Source organism: Vanessa atalanta, chromosome 29, assembly GCF_905147765.1.
Source record: "Vanessa atalanta chromosome 29, ilVanAtal1.2, whole genome shotgun sequence".
NCBI classification, from domain to species: Eukaryota; Metazoa; Arthropoda; class Insecta; order Lepidoptera; family Nymphalidae; genus Vanessa; species Vanessa atalanta.
Window position 1 is genome coordinate 2096781 of NC_061899.1, and position 22498 is coordinate 2119278.

General features: G+C 33.5%; 1 protein-coding gene across 2 annotated transcripts in view; it reads right to left on the reverse strand.

Moving 5' to 3' along the window:
• Window positions 1-22498, reverse strand: part of LOC125074982 (putative fatty acyl-CoA reductase CG5065) — a 71771-nt gene that overhangs the window by 39466 nt on the left and 9807 nt on the right. Inside the window, exon 1 of one of the 2 annotated variants that reach the window (XM_047686490.1) lies at window positions 4687-4799. The exons of the other annotated variant lie outside the window; for it this stretch is intronic. The gene's annotated coding sequence lies outside the window, so the exon portion shown is untranslated. Of the gene's footprint in view, window positions 1-4686; window positions 4800-22498 lie in introns of those variants that run through there. 2 annotated transcript variants of the gene reach the window in all.

Genomic DNA, 22498 nt, shown 5'->3' on the forward strand with positions numbered 1-22498 from the left:
TTTGGTCTAAGCTTGCTTCGTGACAAATTTCATCAAATTCAGTTCAGTGGTTTGGGTAGCAGTGGCTCAGACAGAATTATTTAGATGTATACTGTTTTTATCTGGTGTTTGTCGTGTGGTAGAAATTCAAACATAGTCATTATTGAAACTTTAACACATTTATGAACTTGATGCTTAGATTAGATGCGTACATAACATACAGAACTTTTAGTTGAAGGACAGTCATATGAAAAAAAAATATCTCAAGTTTTCCCCGCTGGGTATGTTAAAATCCTCGGCTTTTCTCGGCTTTAATATGCATGTATTGTACATATAAACCTTCCTCTTGAATCACTCTGTTCATTGATGGAGACCGCATTAAAATCCGTTGCGTAGCTTAAAAGATCTAAGTGTACTTCTATATTGGATAAAGATTTTAACGTTGTCACAAAGGGACGCCAACTGAGCAGGTGATATATGTTCTGGAGCTCTAACCATTCTTACAGAAATGTTATGGAATGACTATTTGCTTAAAAATACCAAGCACAGATGCCGCGGTACTCACGCCATTGCAACCATAAGAGGAAGAATGCCAAATAAACAAAATTTGACAGCAAATTGACGCGATATCATTGGTCGAGAGCTTGATTAATCTGTGATATTAACTATGTATTCGCGAAAAAATGGCGTTTTGAACGTCGACGAAACTGTTATCGGAACTTTGGAAGATAAATTAAATTGGAAATAAGTAGTTAAGTGTAATAGTGTTGTATTATAAATAAAGATGTATTAATCATAAACTCTTAGTAGTGCACAATATAGCTGAGTTATTAGCAAATCGCATGAAATATGTAGATCTAAGTTTTGTTTATCTCTTTTCCTACTTCCATAGGAATATGCTTTTACATATTCAGTGTAATTAAGAATAGTTTTTAATTGCATGCAAATAATTGATTACGATATAATAATAATTTACCTATTAAAATAGTAAAATTATAATAATTATTATGATAAAAGTAATTTCTTTTGTCACCATTACTTAAATTTTTAAATAAAATAGACATTGTTAAATAATGTAAGGTGTGAAGTTGTCTATTCCGAGTGACTTGACACGTAATTGATGTTTTCGCGACCAACTTCATCGTATAGATTCCATGTAACTCTGTGCACACAGTAAAAAATATTTTTATAATTTTTCCAAAAACATAATTATTTTTAATGTCCCGACTTGGAATTCGGATCGAATCAGAAAAGGAAAAACTTGAATAGTTACACAATGTTTTAAACTGATGATAGAAAGAGACAAATATATGCAAATAAATATATGCACCTATTTACTCATTAGTAGATTTAATCAGAGAGACTGAGAACACCAAGAGACCAGCGGATCCAGGATTGTCGTTGAGACGAGCTTTAGGTTTTATTAAAGTAAACATTAAAAATGACTAATTTTATTGTGCTTTAGGTAGTTTTATACTTGGTAAAAGCATCAAAACAATACTAGTTAAGATTTCTGACGGAAGGGCTCACATGGTTTTGGAGTTTATTAGGAACTGGATACTAACTGTATAATGTCACAGTATTACGCAACACAAATAATACTAATCTCTGACACTCTAGTGGCTAACTCGGAAGCTTGCAGATTTCGAGATCCTGGGTCCCATTCATGGGTTGAACCAATAAACAATTATTGCCTATTATCGTCGAGATTTTCCAGTAACAGCCTGGAGTCTGAAGGTTCTTTCACGATTCTTCAAAAAACACTTAAAACTATGACACACACCGAATCCCTTCATGGCAAATTTAAGGGACCCATCGATTTATGTGTGCAAATACTGTCTTTTGAAGTTGGTTTGTCTTCTTTCGAGAATACCGTGACTAAAATAGATCGAAAAGACGTCATCGTTCATCATTCTTATGATACTTCTTATCGTTTATTTAGAACCGAAAAACATGGAGGCATGTTTGTATACAAACGCTATCTGAACATAAACATTGACACTCAAATCATATCAAATCAAAATATTCTTCACTCAAGTAGACTCATAAAAGTACTTTTGAATCGTCATGTTACACTGTTGAATTAAATTTAATACTACCACCGGTTCGGAGCCGAGATGGCCCAGTGGCTAGAACGCGTGCATCTTAACCGATGATTTCGGGTTCAAACCCAGGCAGGCACCACTGAAATTTCATGTGCTTAATTTGTGTTTATAATTCATCTCGTGCTCGGCGGTGAAGGAAAACATCGTGAGGAAACCCGCATGTGTCTAATTTCAACGAAATTCTGCCACATGTGTATTCCGCCAACCCGCATTGGAGCAGCGTGGTGGAATATGCTCCAAAACTTCTCCTCAAAGGGAGAGGAGGCCTTTATCCCAGCAGTGGGACATTTACGGGCTGCTAATGCTAAAAAAAAAACCGGTTCGGAAAGTAGATTCTACCGAGAAGAACCGTCAAAAAACTTAGTACTTACTCATTTCCACCATTTTAATTACAGTGTATGTCAGTATATACAGTATATACATATAATCTTGTAATGAGTAATATGACTGATTTATCAAAGATTTTTTGACATGAGCTTAATTTTTTTTTAATTATGAAACTATTAGAAATATCAACAATACTTTGTTCCACATCCTTAACGATCCAGCGACATCAAAGATCAAAGTTAAATTAGCCACGTTCAGGATATACTGTAGTGCACGTGTGTCTCATAATTCGATGAGTCAGAAGATCCAACAGGAACGAGTTCAGATGCAGCAGACTAGGTTTATATGGCGCCTATATCTATATTCGAAGTTATTATTTTGAATTTTTAACTAGCCTTGAGTTCACAATTATGTAATCGAAAGCGCTCATTCATGTAATGTCGTCTAGGTTTTATACAATATTCAATAATTAATTGCATTTAATTAATGTTTACTTAGATGGTAAGGTAAAGTGTGGTCACTTTGAATCACGATGAGAAGATTTAACATATGATTCTAATAACTTTGACCGTGGCGATACCATAGAGCGGATGGTAAGTATATTTGGTTGTACGTGTTGTACGCTTGTAATCACCAACGTGCCAATAACCTTGGTAACTAAGGTGTTATGCCAATAGTGAGACTGGCTCACTCGCAATTCGAAACACAAGAATATATAGTTTTGCTGTTTGGCAGTTGAATTAGTGATGATTGAGTGGTATCTACCCAGAAAATATAAAAAAAAAAAAAGTTTGAAATTAGAATTAAATTTTGACGGAATTTTATAAAGCTGTTTCGTTTGTCCGTATGTCATGTAATTTTTTTATACGGAAAAAATTAAGGATACATCTTAGTACAGTTTAGTTTCAGACTATTTTTAATGCGAATTTCATCCAAATTCGTTCAGGTTTTTACATACTTTCGCATTTAAATAACATCAACATAAAATACGAACGTTTGGGAGTCACATAAATACGACGATAATTGTAATTCTTTGTTACATAATGTTAAAAATAAACACATTTTTAAATTAATTAATTATTTATTGTAAAAAAAAACTAATAACATGACGCGCATATACGTCGTGACGGTCGACGTCTTTAACTTATTTGGAACATCATCACGAAAACATGCAGACTAATGGAACTCTAGCAGAATAAAACCAAATCAAAATACTCCACTTTGATCGAGTAGGCTTTTACAAGAACTATTGAATCGTCGTTAAACAGATTTGTATGGAATGTTAAGCAACCATGTAGAAATGTAGACTCGTAGAATAACAAACAGGAAGTTAAGCAGTTACACTTTTTTTACAGTTGAAACAAAAACACAAGCGAAGTATCAATCACTGATTTATCACGAAATTGCCAGTTCCAAACTTGATATTTGACAGATATTCCTTATAGGGTATCCGTTAAGAAGGGATTTTACGAAATTCCACACCTGGAGATATAAACGGGTGTTTTTAAGTCGCAGTTTCAGTTAGTATATAATATCCTGATCGAATGTCAACAAACCGACGCTTTTTATCGTCGATACAATCTTGTATTGAGTAATATAATCTTGGCGGATTATTAGTCATAACTGAAAGTCCTGTGTATCTTTTATTATTAAAATATGTCATGAGCAGGATTTAATTGACATTTTAAAGGATTTAATTTGATGTATGTAAAAGTGTGTTGAAGTGTTTTGATTTGTTTAAATAATTTCAAAATATAAATATAAAAAATATTTCTCAGTTTATTTAAAAAAAAATGTCTTAATTGAAGTCAGACCATGGTGCAAATTATTCAGCCGCTCATTGTAATATATGTTTGTATTTTTTTTTAATTTCAATTATTATAACGTAATTACAAAGGTAATTATTTTTCTGACATTTTTAATTGAAAAGTCAATGAGATAAAAATAATACATATATTTTTTATAATTTCCGTAAATTTTAAAAGATTAATTTAAATTAAAAAATTGTTATAAAGTAAAATACAAAACGAATCACGTTTTTTTAAAAACTTATCTGGACTGAAATAAATATTACCATACCATTTATATAAAAAAAAAAATCATTAAAAAGTATCATAATTTTTTTTAATAGTATACATAAAAAGCATATAATAACAATAAATATATCATTCGGACGTTAAACTGTACAAAAAAAAACAACGAAATAATATTCCAAATTCGAACACATAAACAAAACAAAAAAAAAATTACAATAATATCAAATAAAAAAACTTACCCGATCCACCGCATAAATCACATCGAACCACAAGTGAAATGATCTAAAATAAAAATTAAAAAACTCGATCGTAACAAATCCTGACCTAGTAGAATTTCGTTTTGTATACTGACACACAAAAATACCGTTTCGACGAACAATGATTACCGTTATGCACAGAGTGTCACGGACAACTGACAAAATTCTTAGCTTGTCCGATCAGATGATTCATATTATACCAGCGGTCGCTCGTAACTTTGTTCCCTTGATTTGTTATGTTACCATCTACTTTAACAGGTTTACCAAGATATTTTTAACAACCACACGAAACCTGTTGAGGATTTTTCGCCGGTTCTTGTTAGGTCAGATAATTTGACAATCAATAAATGTTATACTATGTTGAATAAAGGATTTCAAGTTATTGGATTTTTATAGAAAATTATGGCAATCTCTGGAGGAGGTCTTCATTTGAAGGGGTTCTTGCCAAAAAAAAAAGAAAATATTAAGAATAATAATGCCAAATACAAGTTTAATATTATTATTATACATGAATTAGAAATTAACGTAAGAAATTATCCAGTTTTAAAATTGACTATTTTAATATTATTAATAAAACTATTTAACTTAATATCCTTTAATAATATAAAATTAATTTATTAAATTTAATTGTTAAATGTTATTAAATTGATTTGGTGAGAAATAATAGCAAACGTTTGTTTTTTTTTATGTTGAGGCACAGATACAAATGGATCACTAATGGTCATGACCTCTATTGATTGTGTTCATTAAAATTGTAAGAAATAATAACCATACTTTGAAACCAACCATGAGATTTACGATTTATTATGTCCCGTGCGTCTTTAGTACACTGGCTCACTCACTCTTCAAACTGGAACACGTCTATAATAAGTATCGCTGTATGGCGGATGAACATACGATTTATATCTACCCAGAGAAGATTTCAAAAATCCCTCACAGGACAAAGATTTCAACAGAGCTACTCCAACTAATTTCCATTTGGTCGTAACAATCCATTGGACTGTGAGAGGGATAAGAGAGTGCACTTGAATGAGAACTAATAACCAATTTGTTGCGTCATATTACTTTTTAATATTAAACCATTTTACTAGCGAACCAAACTGGTCTTTTTTAAAGTAGCTAGGCGGACCGGGACATGGGTCACCCAGTGTTAAGTGGTTCCGACCGCCCATAGACTATAGCGCTGTCCGAAATATTAACCATTCCTTACATCGCCAATGCGCCACAATATTGGGAACTAAGATGTTAGGTCCCTTGTGCCTGTAGTTGCACTTGCTCACTCGCCCTTCAAATTTCTTCAGAATACCTGATGAGTGGGTGGTACCTACCTACCACCAAGGAGCTCCACTCGGATGCAATTTATTAATAAAGGAAGAAGATCAATGACTTTAAAATTGTTATAAACTTCATCAGCCTACTGCTGAGCCGATTATCTATAAAAACAGTTTTATTCTGTTTTTTAGGATTTTTCGAAAATTTCAACTGTCTAACTATCACGGTTCATGAGATACAGACAGACAGACAGACTTCGACGAACGGACAACGGAGCCTTAGTAATAGTTGATATTGAGTCATAGTTCGAGGCAGGAGACATAACATACATATATAATTGTATTTAACTAACATGACTGTATTTTTAGATGTTGAAAAAGAATAACTACTGAGTTTCTTGCCGGTTCTTCTCGGTACAATCTATATTCCGAACCGGTGGTAGCTTTACTTTAAATAGTTTGTTAAATGACGATTCAAAAGTGCTTGTAAAAGCCTGCTCGAATAAAGTATATTTTGATTTGAATAGTTTCCCGTTTTGCGCATTGTTTACGGACCCCTAAAAATATAAACAAATAGACCACTTGTTATATTTTTAATATACATATATAAAAGTAAGCTTATCAGTTTATCACGCCTTCACCGTCACGGAACATCTACCGTAAAGCCACCCAATATTGAATTACTCGCTAATCGTTTAAGTTACTTTTGGCGTTTGCTAGAAGCAACTCAATTTACTTTGTGTGCTAACAGAACACATTTTGAAGCGAACCAAAATCGCTTAAATAACAACAGCCATAAAGAAGTACTCTAGTTATTAAATACCCAATCGAGCGCAGATAACTAGATCAAATCAATATAGAGGCATTACACTTACTTATTGATGGTCGAATTAAAAACGACCGATGGTTCGTAAGAGAAAATACCCTGACCGGAAAAGAGCAGGCGAAAGAACTTCAGCGGCTTTTTTTGTCAATTTGTGATTGTTTAAATAATATTACTGTTGTCCATTACAATATAACAGGTTATATATTGTTGAACGAAGACTGAGTGACGTGGCTTGGGAAGTGACGTCACCGGACAGACGACGTGGCATAAGATAATATTTGACACGCGGGCGGCGAGGCGGCCATATTTAGTTGACATAAGGGATAGAATTGGATAGTCTACTTGTGTATATTTTTTCAATGTTTATATATATATATATATATATATATATATATATATATATATATATATATATATATATATGTTGAAGAAAGCACAGCAATGATGCAAGGAGCTTGCTGATGATGAATACAATGGCGTTTGACAGCTACAATGCCAGTTAAGTACTAACGGCGGCCTCTGGTGCCAGAAATATAAGGTATTCTGGATTAATTTTCTGTACTAGTAAGTAAAAACAGAATCACATGGACTGCTTCTTCATTTCATTGATTTTCGGTATATCAAATATATATATATATTCACTTGGCCCTTGGAGTAGTGGTGCAAAAAGCTTCATCAAAAGTATAACACCTCGCCATATTACGCTACGTATATACAAATAAATAATTATAAAACTAAAAAAAAAATTATTATATATACATATATGCAAGAGCCAGTAGGCAATCGTTTCATTCCTAAGGTGTACTATCAAACATGAAGTTACTTATTGGATGATTGTATAATTATTTTATAGTTGGCAACAGATGCATTTTGAACGCTTTATGAGAAAAGAGTTACAGACTCTATGCTGAGTCGAGTAACAGGATTAACAAGTTTGTGTTTGTTCCTTGTAAAAATGTTACGAAATTATAAAAAAGTTGAGTCTGAAAATGTCCTCATTAATGGGACTCCGGCCTGCTCTGTCGTTAAGGAGAAGGTATCGAGCTTATACACCACGCTCTAATGAGGGTTGCTGGATACATATGTGACAGAACTTCAATGAAATTAGATACTAGAGGTTTCCTCACGGTATTTTCCTTCACCGCAAAGCACGAGATTACGTATAAACACAATTTAAAGCACATTCAAATTCAATCTTTCGTTTGGGTTTGTACCCGCAAACATTGATTAAGACGCGTTCTAACTACTGGGCCATCTCGACTATTTTGACTATCAATAAATAATGCGGTTCATTAAACAATATTCTTATCATATCCATATGACCGAAAACCAGCGTTCAAGCTAAACGACTTAGAGAGAAACAGTATCGCATCTTTTTTGAGTTTTATTTTTATTAATATGACTAACAGTATTTAAAACGGGTTATTTACTATGTTTTTTACTTTTATTTGTTGGAGCTCGATATTTCGACATTATCAACGAATGTCTTGTTCACGAGACTGCAGTGAATATCGAGAATATCGAGCTCTGAATATCGAGCTCCACCAAATAAAAATAAAAGACATGGTAAATATCCCGATTTAAATACTGTTAGTAATAAAAATAACCATGTTAATTTAAAATCTGACTTACAGAGTAAACGCAAATTACCGAAATGTAACCCTTTTAAATTTTCAACATGGTTTCCTAGTAAATCTTGGTCGATAATTTCAAGCTTCTCTAAGCACTTATATTATAGAAAATTCTGCCATTTCGATTCACACAATTGTATGGCGAAAGGTGCACTATAGTTAGACAGCAAAAAAATGGGTTAAGTATGACACACGCGATGGAAGTCTTAATTATTAAAAATCGTATAGCGATTTTAAGAAAAGATCCAGAACCTCCGATTGCATAGTAAATGTGGATTTAATATATCTCTATCTTACTAGGAAACATCGAGAGGAGAGGAAACATAGGAAGAAATAAAGTCACGTCTGTATCCATCAACCCGCATTAGGTGTTGACGTCTGCATTTTTAATCCTCAAGAAAAATTATATATGTGAAGCTATTTTTTATTTAAAATATATATTCATACAATTTGAGGGTAAGGCCGAATCGGGTGCCATGACGATTAATGGATAATTAATTAATTTAAGATTAATCACGAGATCTCAAAAAACTTTAACACCTATAAACTTCAAATTTGGCAGATGGATTCCTTATAGGGTGAGGAAGATATCCGCCAAGAACGGATTTTACGAAACTTTACTAAGGGGGTAAAACAGGTAAAATGTTGTTCTTTTTATCGAGTGTTAGAGATCTAGTTTATCTATAAAAATGATAAATACTTTTATTATAAAATAATATCGCCCTTCATTTATAAATCAATTGCATTTAATTTATTTTAAGGAAAGCTAAAAGTTATTTCATGAGATAAAAATATTACGATCTTTAAATATTATTTGTTTAATTAAGTCATAGACCTGTGATTAATTAAGATAGTTTTATGTTTAAAATATATTATTTTTGTATCCTCCTAAGAATCCTCAACCAGGGCGACATGTTCGCTTATGCGAAAAAGCCCTTTTTTTAGAATAAAAAATAAATAAATATATTTTTTGTTTACGTAATGGAGAGGCACACCCTCAAATGGTCCACCTGATGTTAATCGGTCACCATCACCTATAGACAATGGAGCTGTAAGAAATACTAACCATTTCTTCCATTGCAAATGCCCCACAAATCTTGGGAACTAAGATGTTATGTCTTTTGTGTCTGTAGTAACACTGGCTCACTCGCCCTTCAAACCGGAACACAACTATACTAAGTATTGCTATTTGCTAGCAGAATTCCTGATATGTGGATGGTACTTACCCTGATAGGCTTGCTCAGGGCCATAACACCATGTGGCTTCTGGGTGCAATTTATTAAAAAAAAATTACTGTTTGGCGGTAGAATAACTAATGCGTAAGTGGTACCCAGACGAGCTTGATTAACTTATTGTTAATAATAAAGAAATAAATAAAGGACAGCATCACATACATTATTCTGATCCCAATGTAAGTAGCTAAAGCACTTGTGTTATGGAATATCAGAAGCAACGACGGTACCACAAACACCTAGACCCGAGACAACTTAGAAAACTAACGATTTTTTTCTACATCGACTCAGTAGGATCTACATTCCGAACCGGTGGTAGCTTTACTTTAAAAAGTTTGTTAAATGACGATTCAAAAGTGCTTGTAAAAGCCTACTTGAATAAAGTATATTTTGATTTTGATTTTTTGCCGGGAATCGAACCCGGGACCTAGGAGTGGCGTACCCATGAAAACCGGTGTACACACTACTCGACCACGGAGTTCATCTGATTTACTTATCCCAATTTTCAAACATCTCATTGTTGGCAAGCGAATTCAACTGGGTAACTAAAAAAAAATTAATGCCATTTAGATTGATGTCAAATTGATCGCTCTATAGGAAATCCTCAATTGTCTCATTGTTGTAAATGTAATCTAATACCCATTAGTCTGTCTGTACGCTTTTAGTGCAAACATCTGTTACTATAACAAGAACGTGGTTTCTAAATAAACTATACTCGGTGAGTACCACTCTAATTTTAACAATAAATAACAATACTTATTGCCTATTCCAATGTAAGTAGGAAATAAGATAAACAAACCATAGATTTTACGTATTTCATGCGATTTGTTATATTGTGCACTACTAAGAGTTTATGGTTAATATATCTTTATTTATATTACAACACTTAACTACTTATTTCCAATTTTTACTTACAAAATTTCGATAACAGTTTCGTCGACGTCCAAAAACCATTTTTTTTATGTCATAGGCAAACGAGCAGGAGGTTCACCTGATGGAAAGAGTTTCAAAATCAAAATCAAAATATACTTTATTCAAGTAGGCTTTTACAAGCACTTTTGAATCGTCATTTAACAAACTATTTAAAGTAAAGCTTCCACCGATTCGGAATGTAGATTCTACCTAGAAGAACCAGCAAGAAACTCAGTAGTTACTCTTCAACATCAAAAATACAGTCATGTTAGTTAAATACAATTATATATGTATGTTATGTCTCATGTCTGGAAGTCAGCAAGCATTAACTCCACGCTTACCATCGCCCATGGACATCTGCAACACCGTGCGTTGCCGGCCTTGAGGGATGTGAACGCTCTTTTCTTGAAGGTTCCCAAGTCGTATCGGTTCGGAAAAACCGCCGGCGAAAGCTGGTTCCACAGATTGGTTGTGCGAGGCAGATGTCTTCAAAATCGCACTATTGAGGATTTTTTGCAAATCCATAGTGAATATCATAGATTAACCAAGCTCACGACCAATGATATCGCGTCGATTGGCTGTCAAATTTTATTTATTTGGCTTTTTTCCTGTTATCGTTGGAATTTAGTACAGCATGATTGTGATCAAGTCTAATGTGTGAGTGAATGTCAGCACAGACACAAATATGTTCCCGAGTTTGTTATATAATATATAATTTAGTATTAGTTTCGAGCTATCCAATAAAAAAAAATCAGACTACTCCTAAAAAGCTATACGTATCAAATAACAGTAGTCAGTATTGTTGTGTTCCGGTTAAAAGGGTGAGTGAGCCAGTGTAATCACAGGCACAAGGGACATGGCGCATAAGTGATGTAAGGAATGGTTAATATTTCTTACAGCGCCTTTGTCTATGGGCGGTGGTAACCACTTACCTGGTGGCTCATATGCTCGTCCACCAAGCAATGCCATAAAAAAAAACCTATACAAATATAAAAGAAGTTTGTCATGGGATACCGTTTGGAACGAAGTTGCTTACGATACATATTGTGTATTAAATAACAAACACGATGAAATAAATTAACTACATTTAAAAACGTGTGTAATAAAAAGAGAAAAAGGGACGGAAAGGTCGCTCGGAACGCTTCTAACGTGACAATATCTGACAGTTCAACTATAAGACGCGAGAGAGAACTTCGTTCCAAAAATGAAAAAACTTCGACATAAAAAACTTACACTAGTGTTACGAGACTAGCTCTAGCCTCCAATACGGTGCTACGTCATAGGATATCATAATTAATAATATCATTAATAATGTCACATTATTATTATTACATATTATTACAATTATTATTGTAATTAATTGATCAATAATTTGTACAACTTTAGTTGATATTATTTTATAACATTTAATACTGGCATGTAACACTATTTCTTATTTTAAAAGTGATTGAGCTGTCATAAGGAAAACAATTGGATGATTGGGGCATTGTAAAAATATAGAGAGAGATTGAAACATCATGGTGCAACATAATTTTATTTTGCCATCCCGAACTACTGAAATTACACTAAATATTTTTTCTATGTCAGACTTTTTTAAATGCCGAAGTGACTTCAGAACGTACCGAGAACATGCGACAGGATACTCAGAAGTTATAATTTATTAATAAATTTATTAATAGGTATTTATGTTACGCGTGCAATTATATTTGATAAATGATGAAAATCAACAAGTGAATTAATTTCTTTATAATTATATATAATAACTAGCTGAACCTGCGGCTTTGCCCGTGCGAAATTTATACAACTTTACCAAAAGTACACCAACCGTCACTCCACATTTACTCCTCGAGAAATTAAAAGAGGAGCCTTTTTCCTTTTCCAATTCAAACTAACAAGTTACAATTGCTTTCGCATTTATATTATTTGTTTTATTTATTTATTTATGCTTTATTGCACCAACACTTAATACAACATTATACCTAAGGATTAACATTTAAAAGTTGCTTAAACGCAACAGGCGGCTTGTCGCTTAAACAGCGATCTCTTCCAGGCAAACTTTGGGCAGAGGTCTGGTTGTAAAACGAATTTGGGAAGGGGTACAATAATTTTGATAAATTATATACTGTATATAAAATATAACAATACACATAATACATATATAACTAATAGATATATAATTAATAGATTTATATATTAAGATATCCGTATCAATCGATTTCGTAGTTATTACGTACTAAAAAAAAAAAAATAGCAAACTAACAATACATAACCCTTAACAATATTAGTCTAGTATAATCATGTTATATTCAATCATAAAAAATCTCCAAAATCATTATTTTTATAACAAAATGTACCTAACCTAAGCATTTAAAAGTAACCAATCAAATTCTTCGTAAATGAATAATATTTCAAAAAACAATTTAAACAACGCATGACTATTAAATTGTTTAAACAAACCAAATTTAAATTCAACAATTTCGTTATATAAATATATTTTTTACGAATTCATTAATTCATTACTTTAGTTTTAACAACTAAGGAATTAATTCCTTGAGCTGCGGCGCAATACATTAAAAAAAAAAAAAAGCGCGCGATTTTTTTCGGCGCGAAGTTTGGGTGACGTACAATAATTACTGTGTTATTCGTTTTTACTGATCTTATATATTAATATCGTAAGACGATTTTTGTCCTTGTAGTTATAGGACGATCGCTGCACATTAAACGCTGTCGCACGCTGTCGGTTATGGTCTCTTGATGGCATTTTACTAAATTGTTACGAACTAACAAAGAATTTATTTTGAAAAAGTTACAGGCCGGTTAGAGAGAGCCGCTATGGATGTATAAGAAAAAATGAAAACGTAAACAAAATTACAGTAAATTGTTTTCGACAAACTCCAATTCTAACTGAACTAATGTATACCATTTGATATTAAAAGTTTCATTTAAAAGAGGTTTCATCATTTTGGCGCCAAATGTGTCTTGCAGTTTACAATGAAATTAAATCAAAATAAAACCTGTCATAGATTTCGAAATTCCTAAAAAATCTTTTGAATAGACGCGAAGTTTCGCGGGAGTTTTAAATAATAATTGTAATGGTTATTTTTATTGTAATGTCAGATGGACATTTGTGTATTTTTTTAACTTTTTTTTTTAAGTTTTCAACCAATTATATCGAGCGAATTCAATGTTTATATATCTTAGCTCTTTCAATTGGTATAGGATTTAAATACAAATTACGCGAGAGAGAAAGAGATAGACGCTATTTTGTCTGCGTCTAATTTAACTCAACAATAATCATATCAATATGGACGAGCCCATTCATGCGACGTATTTATGTCAAGAGGTCACTGACCAATTGAGTCCTTGGAACGGTGTCCTTTGGGCCATCTATCATTCAATTTGGTAATGGAATAAGTGCGATTCCATTTTTGAAATTGGAACGTTACGAAAGTTACGTTTAAAATGTATTTTTATTATATATTTAAGGTTAGTTGCTGATTTACTTACTAAATTAAATATTCCGAGTTCGAGTAAAAAATTTAGGTCTATTTTTTTTTATTAATCTTTATTTTAAATGTATAATAGGTAGATGGGCTTGGCAAACTTGGTGGCAAGTGGTTACCAGCTCCACGGGGCTTAAATTTGGGGGGAAGGTTTGGAACAATGAAATTCGTAGTGCTAACAAAGTACCTCGAAAAGTTGGTAAGGTTATTGGATCTTGCGCCAGAATTCTCTCCGAGAATGTACTAGTCGTTCTTTCGGATTATAAGTTGTGTTTCCGCACACAATTCCTCACTATCTCGGCGTCAATTTTGCTAACAAAACAATATGCATAATAATAATTACCGCAATCAAATGGAAACGTAAACGTTACGTTTGATCGTTTTTCCGCAACGATCCAGTTGCGGTTCGGTCAACGCTGGATCGGAATAGACTCGGGATCGTATCTGTGCCCTGTCTTTTCATAATGGCTACCCTTGAATAATTGATCAAGAGGACCAGTATAGTTTAGTTTCGGTCTACTGTAGACGGTTTAATCTGATGTAAAAAGATAGTCGTTATAAGTTCAACGGGTTCAGTAAGTCTTTGCGGCATAGCTCATAAGCCGATTTTCATTCGGATTTTTTTTTAATTAGACAGTTCTATAATCTTTAATGTAATCCTTGTTTCTCTCCGTCACATCAACTTGAGAACGGCATTACCTAGAAGCTTGATATAAGGACACAGATTCCGAGGTTCTGAGTTCAAACCTCAAGTCGGACCAATAAAAAGTAATTACGTTTTTCTGTAAAAGAATCTTAGTAACAGCCCAAACTCTGGAAGTTGAAGTTGTGTGTCTCGGAAAGCACACAAAGCCGTTGATTCTGAGCCTGAACTCTTTCCGGATTATAAGAGTCAGGATATAGAGATGGCCCAGTGGTTAGAACGCGTGCATATTAACCGATGATTTCGCGTTCAAACCCAGGCAGGCACCACTGAAATTTCATGTGCTTAATTTGTGTTTATAATTCATCTCGTGCTCGGCGGTGCAGGAAAACATCGTGAGGAAACCTGCATGTGTCTAATTTCAACGAAATTCAGCCACATGTGTATTTCGCCAACCGGCATTGGAGCGTGGTGGAATATGCTCCAAACCTTCTCCTCAAATGGAAGAGGAGGCCTTTATCCCAACAGTGGGACATTTACGGGCTGCTAATGTATGCTAATGGATATAGAAAGGGCATCTGAGTTTGCAAACACATTGTGTAATATAATATGTCCTGCATAGTTGGCTGGTCTCCCTTGAAATTGACCATTGTGACCGGAAACGGTCAGGAAAACGTCATCATCACCTTCGCTTTCCAGTCGGTTCTTACAGAAAGAAAATTTTAGAAAGTAAATAATATTCTTATTTTTCCCGATTAATTATTTATTATTCACTGATTACCATAAATTTTAATACGTTTAATTGTATTTAATTGAACGTAACATTTTATTTCTGAATAACAGGAAGGATTTTTTTTTTGTCAGTTCTTTTCAATGTAAATTTTTAACCTGTGGTAACTTAACATTCAATTCGACCGATCGAACTTCACTCGTAATTAGTTATGACATAAAAAATGTTAATTTTGTTAAAAATTTCGTTTTTTCCAAGAAATACTCCAATATTGTCGGTGACTTAATTAGCCTAATAAAATATGATTACGGTTTCATTATTCTGATTTTATCTGACGACCTCCGTGGTCGAGTAGTGTGTACACCGGTTTAAATGGGTACGCCGCTCCGAAGTCCCGGGTTCGATTCCCGGCCGAGTCGATGTAGAAAAAGTTCATTAGTTTTCTGTACCGTCGTTACTTCTGATTTTCCATAACACAAGTGCTTTAGCTACTTACATCAGACTGATGTGTGTGATTTTGTCCAATATTTATTTATTATTTATTATTGTTTTTTTTTTTTTAATGCATCGTTAGTTTGATTGGTAAATTGATCACCTGATGGTAAGTGATACAACTGGCTTCAGATCATTTCTTAAATGATCAATGCCAATATATTTATATCCTAATTATTCATCTCCTGCTCGTCAATGTAGGAAAATCTCGTGAGGAAACCTGTATGAGTTGGTAGGAAAAGTAATTCCAAATGTGTTAGAACACCGTTTGATAAGCGCCTAAACTTGCCTTCAAAAGTAGATCAAAATATAATTTATTCAAGTAGACTTTTACAAGCACTTTTGAATCGTCATTTAACAAACTATATTAAGTGAAGCTACCACCGGTTCGGAATGTAGATTCTACCGAGAAGAACCAGCAAGAACCTTAGTAGTTACTCTTTTTCAACATCTAAAAATGCAGTCATGTTAGTTTATTTTATTTTCATAGGACAACCAACAGTAGATACAATATCACATACAAAATAAAATAAAAAAATTACATTTCAAAATTATCAAGGCAAAAGTTCTACTACTTACAGGTAGTCTCACCATGCATTATCGTATTAGACAATGTAATTATTGAAAATATAAATTAAACATAAGCATAATAATTAAAAATAAGAAATATGATACATTTTTTAAACTATTATATAATAAATAATAATTAATAAGATAAACCATATGATTAGAATTGAGCACAAATAAAATTCTTTATTTTTCGATTGAATTGAGGTCGACTATCGTGACATATGTCTAAATCTTTTACTTTAATACTGATGGTGATGTATAACAATGATAATCTCGGTATGATGGAATTCCTAGCTAGTTGCGTTTTATATAATCTGTTATAAATACATTTATATATGTATGTAATATATCCTGCCTGGAAGTCAACAAGTATTAACTCCACGCTCTCTTATCATCAGTATAATCTTTTATTGAATGCCTTCTTTACCAATGTATTTTTTACAAATGATTTGAATTTATGAAACGGCAAAGTTAAAGCCTGATACTGCTGGCTCGCAATGGATTATTTACCGGCTGTTAGTAGTCTAGGCATGAATGATTTCCGATTTTTGAGACGTCGGTTGTGTAACGGATTTCGATTAAATATCGGTGTTGACATCCTATTTCAGATGTCGCCCTGTCTTTGTTTAACTTTCCATTGTACGATTTGTGATAGATTCGTTAAGAGGTAAATTTAAAGAAATTAAAATAATGAAGTACATTACGTTAAACAGAATCAACAGAGTTCCTTGGTATGACAATAGACTCTAAGCTCCAATGTGGCCCCCATATAAATAAATTGGCGAATAGACTCAGCTCTGCAGCCTATGCGGTAAAAAAAATTAGACTCTTGACTGATGTGGATACGGCTCGCCTTGTGTACTTCAGTTATTTCCACAGTATAATGTCGTATCCTACTCTGGGGTAATGCAGCTGACATTAATACTATTTTTGTACTGCAGAAGAGGGCTATTCGTGCAATTTATAACCTGGGCCCAAAAGATTCGTTAAGAGGTAAATTTAAAGAAATTAAAATAATGACTGTCGCTTCTCAATTTGTTTTTGATAATGTTATGTATGTACGCAAAAACATAAATGATTTTCCCAGAAATTGTGACGTACATTCTATTAACACTAGGAACAAGAATAAACTTTTTCCTCCAAGTACCCGATTACACAGGGTTAGTTACTCTTTTTTGGGACAATGTATACGTTTTTATAACAGGATCCCAGAAAACGTTTCTTTCGCCGGTTCTTCTCAGGTCCGAGGTTTTAAATTCCGAACCGGTGGTAGATTTTTGACTATCAATAAGCAAACGTAAACGTGTAAACGCTTCTATATTGAATAAAGATTTTTGACTTTGACTTTGACTTTGTGAGAAAGAGATGAAACGAATTTGATATCAAAATGGGTTTAACATCCGATTTCAGATGTGTTTCGATGCATCGAACACATGCCCATTTGTTACTATAGATCGTGAGGAATGTGTGAAACAGGCTTTATTTTATATTTCTATGAATTGTATATTTAAAAACAACATGTTTATAAATCTTAATTATTTATTATTATTAAAGACAATATTAAGATTGTTCATTTGTTTGTGTGAATGAGCCATTGTTTTTAGTAGGCTAGCTACTCGTCCCGGCTTCTCACGGGTACAGTAAGAGTCTATACACAACTTTCAGAACACACACAAAAAGAAAAGTTTTTGATTTTTTCCGGCTACGTAAGTTTAAATTCTCGGTTTTTCCCAACTATAATATTCATGTATCAATCACGTAAAAGCCTTCTTCTTGAATCACTCTGTTTATTGATGAATACCGCATGAAAATCCGTTCCGTAGTTTAAGAGATCTAAGCGACGATATTTTATACCATATAGAGATTAACAACCTAAAAGTCGATCAAGAACAGTATAGGTTAATAATTATTTAAATGTACTTAATTTCATAATATGTTATGTCTATATTTAGAATAAAATATAATATTAAAAAAATATATATTGTTTTTTTTTTATATTCATTGTGTGCCACGTCTTTCAAGAAGGTCGACGAGCTCCGACTCAAGCGAAGATCTGCTGATGTTTAGTAAATAAGATAAATTGTAAGCCGCCACACCTAATAAAATATAAAAAATATAAAAAGAAAAAACATAATTAATTTTAAACAGCGGAAGAAAGGCTTAAGTGCGAAAATGATTTCGAAAAATGAGATTTAATGTATTAACTATAAACTTCATTTCCGAAATGGGGAGGTGATAAATTTTATTACGACGATGATTTAAGCCGTTACAGCCCAACAGACAAACACACTTTTGTATCTGTAATAGTTAGGACCACTAAACTAGGAATAGGCTAAATATCACAAGTCCGACCAAGCGTTCAAGTCAAAAATGCAATTCAAATATATTTTTTTTTTTTTTTAAATTAGGAATTAAAATCTAGTTTTTTCTTCTGATTTATAAAAACGTCGTCAATACTAAAAAAATAACATTACGGTCGAAATTTAAAAATGCGAGACGGAAAACGATATTATTTCAGTATTTTCTTGATTGTTTTTCCACAAAAATGTCTTAAAAACAAAAAAATCTCACTATAAATAAATTAGTAATGGACATCACATACATTACTCTGATCCCAATGTGTTATGGAAAATCAGAAGTAACGACGGTACCACGAACACCCAGACCCAAGGCAACATAGAAAACTAATTAACTTTTTCTACATCGACTCGGCCGGGAATCGGACTCGGGAACTCGGAGTGGCGTACTCATGAAAACCGGTGTACATACTACTCGACCACAGAGGTTTTAAAAATTATTTTAAAAACATAACCGCTTTCTTAGCTGTCCGAAAATGTTAACTAGGAACTTATTTCAAAGCAACCGAAAAAAAATGACCCCAAAGGACGCTGATGGAAATTCGGCCACGGTCCACTCTGCTCCAATGCGGATACACGTGTAGAAGTTTTCCAACGGACACGTGTAAGCTTACACACACAAGTTAATTATTGCTGAATTAATTTTGATGGAATCGGTGATACATCATTGTATATATACGTGAGTAAAAACAAACTTAAACAAAGTCAATGGATACGGTATGACAAAATACAGCGGATTTCTTAGATTGACTAATTAGCTTATTCTAAAGTCCCTAATCTACTTTTTGACTAACAATGGTATAATACGTAACTGTATACTCCCTGTACTTCTGGCAAATGGTCGCCATTGGACAGCGAGCTAAGACATCGTGGTCATTAGCAGCCTGTAAATTTCCCACTGCTGGGCTAGGACCTCCTCTCCCTTTGAGGAGAAGCTTTGGAGCATATTCCACCATGCTGCTCCAATGCGGGTTGGTAAAATACTCATGTGGCAGAATTTCGTTGAAATTAGACTCATGTTGGTTTCCTCACGATGTTTTCCTTCACCGCCGAGCACGAGATGAATTATAAACACAAATTAAGCACATGAAAATTCAGTGGTGTCTGCCTGGGCTTGAACCCGAAATCTCGGCTTTTGTAGATATATATATATATATATATATATACATATATATATATATCTACATAGAGCGTCTTATCCAAACGTCATACTAGTTTACCAGTGTGCGTATTGTCAGGGGCCAACTGGTGGCCATATTTTTTTCGACGAGTTTTAACTTCAACAGCCAGTAACAGTAAGGTGATGTTCAAAAATTATTATTTTCATGATTTTGTTTTATTATTTTCATACTATGTCGACTTTTTATATTTATTTACACGCTTATAGTGTGATTTCAACGAATGGATATTATTATTAGTATAAAAACATTAAACTATAAACTATCGGTCAAAAAGGGCATCACCCATTTTTTCTCAATTCCTACCTACAACCTACATTAGTATTTTTGAGTTGTGTCAATGTTTTTATTTATTATTAAAAGATTATTTAATTATGTTTTTTTTAATATGGGTTATATTCCTGAGACTAAAATTGAACTTTTAACAGTTTGAAAAGGTATACGTAACAATATACATACATAGATTATTGTGTAAACGGTTGCTTCCGGCGCGTATAACAATGTATGTCTGAATTGTACTTGTCATATCTCGTTTTATGCTATAAATGTTGGTACACACGATATTTTCGTGTGAAACGTCTTTTTTTTTTAATTTATGTTAGGACGACAGTTGACTTAATCGATAAATGATCACGTCTTACGCCGTCAATGTACGTACACTTGAGATTTAAAATATAGAGTCAAAGTCAAAAATATTTGTTTAATCTAGATCAACCGATCAAGAAATAAACATCTCGCACCTAAAGAACTGGGGGAAGAGACTCAGCACGTTTTCTTTGTAGTTTTTGACAATTATAGCTTTCATACAATAATAATAATAATGATATATTAAGATATTCAACCGCCAAATAACAGTACTCAGTATTGTTGTGTTCCGGTTAGAAGGGTGAGTGAGCCAGTGTAATCACAGGCACAAGGGACATAACATCTTAGTTCCCAAGGTTGGTGGCGCATAGGTGATCTAAGGAATGGTTAATATTTCTTACAGCGCCTTTGTCTATGGGCAATGGTGACCACTTACCATCAGGTGGCCCATATGCTCGTCCGCCAACAAATATATCCTGGAGGCGATAATCTCATAAGAAATTACATTTTAATAACTACTTTCCTATTTTCGTTTAATTTTAATGATTGTTAAATTGAATGATCATTAATTTAAATTATCTTTTCATTATTAATTTATATTAATCACAAGTTTCTTTATTCTGTTACTGATTTTTTTATGACATACTATTTCATGGTCCTTCTTCTTTTTACGCTGGAAAAACGCCTTTATGCGTTTCGCTCACCTGATGTGGGGTGCGGCGCTGAAGGCGGTGCCGACTCCGTCTTTTCGGGGGAAGTCACGGGATCGCTTGCGCATACTACCTTGAGGATTTGGCTTTACGAGTGATCGCTCGATAACTGATCCAGGAATATCAATTCTCAAACATATTTACGATGCATTGGAAAAATCACAGAATACTGTGGGAGTATTCTGTGATTTGTCTAAAGCCTTCGCAATCTGCATTCCTAACCGGTGGTAGCTTCGCTTAATCGTATCGCAAAAATCGTACCTTCGGGTACAATATAACAATGCGTTCAGGATGCTGGTGAGGCTGCCGCGATTCTGTAGCGCATCGGGAATGTTCGCGGAATATCGGGTGATTGTTTTTATGCCACGATGCGTAAAAGATGCGCAACCCTAGTGCGTAAAGGCAGTGGCAGCACCAACAGAATACTTAGCATGATCGCCAGCAGACTTGATTGCTTGTATATCAATCATTGTTGCGCAATCTCCAACGGAATGGCGCAGCAGTGATTATTTAACAGATTTTCTTTTGTTTTTTTTTATTCTTTAGTGTTATTTATAGTACTAACGTTAGGTTAAGATAATTGTTACTAACAAAATGGACATATAATCTGAAATAAATGATTTATTATTAATATATCTTGTTAAAATGAATGATCCAAAAGTGCTTGTGATAGTCACCCCCTCTAGACATTGGCGCTGTTAGAAATATTAACCATCCCTTAATTCGTCAATGCTATGCTATGCCATTTGATTTATATCCGATAAACATACATACATATATTTTTTATGGTATAAGTTGGCGGACGAGCAAATGAGCTCTCCGATGTTAAGTGGTCACCATTGCTCATAGACAATGACACTGTAAGAAATGTCATCAATGCGCCGCCAACCTTCGGAAATAAGATTTTATGTCTCTTGTGTACAGACACAGAGTTACTCTGGCTCACTCACCATTCAAACCGGAACACAACAATACCAAGTATTGGTGCTTGGCGGCAGAATCGGCCCAGGCGGGTTTGCACAAAACCCTACCAAGTAAAAGTGTATTATGGTCATTACAGATACCCAACCTTAAATATATTATGTGCAGTATAATAAAGAAATAGATTTTTTTTTAATGCAAGTTTCATGTGAGAAACAAATAAATCGAAAACA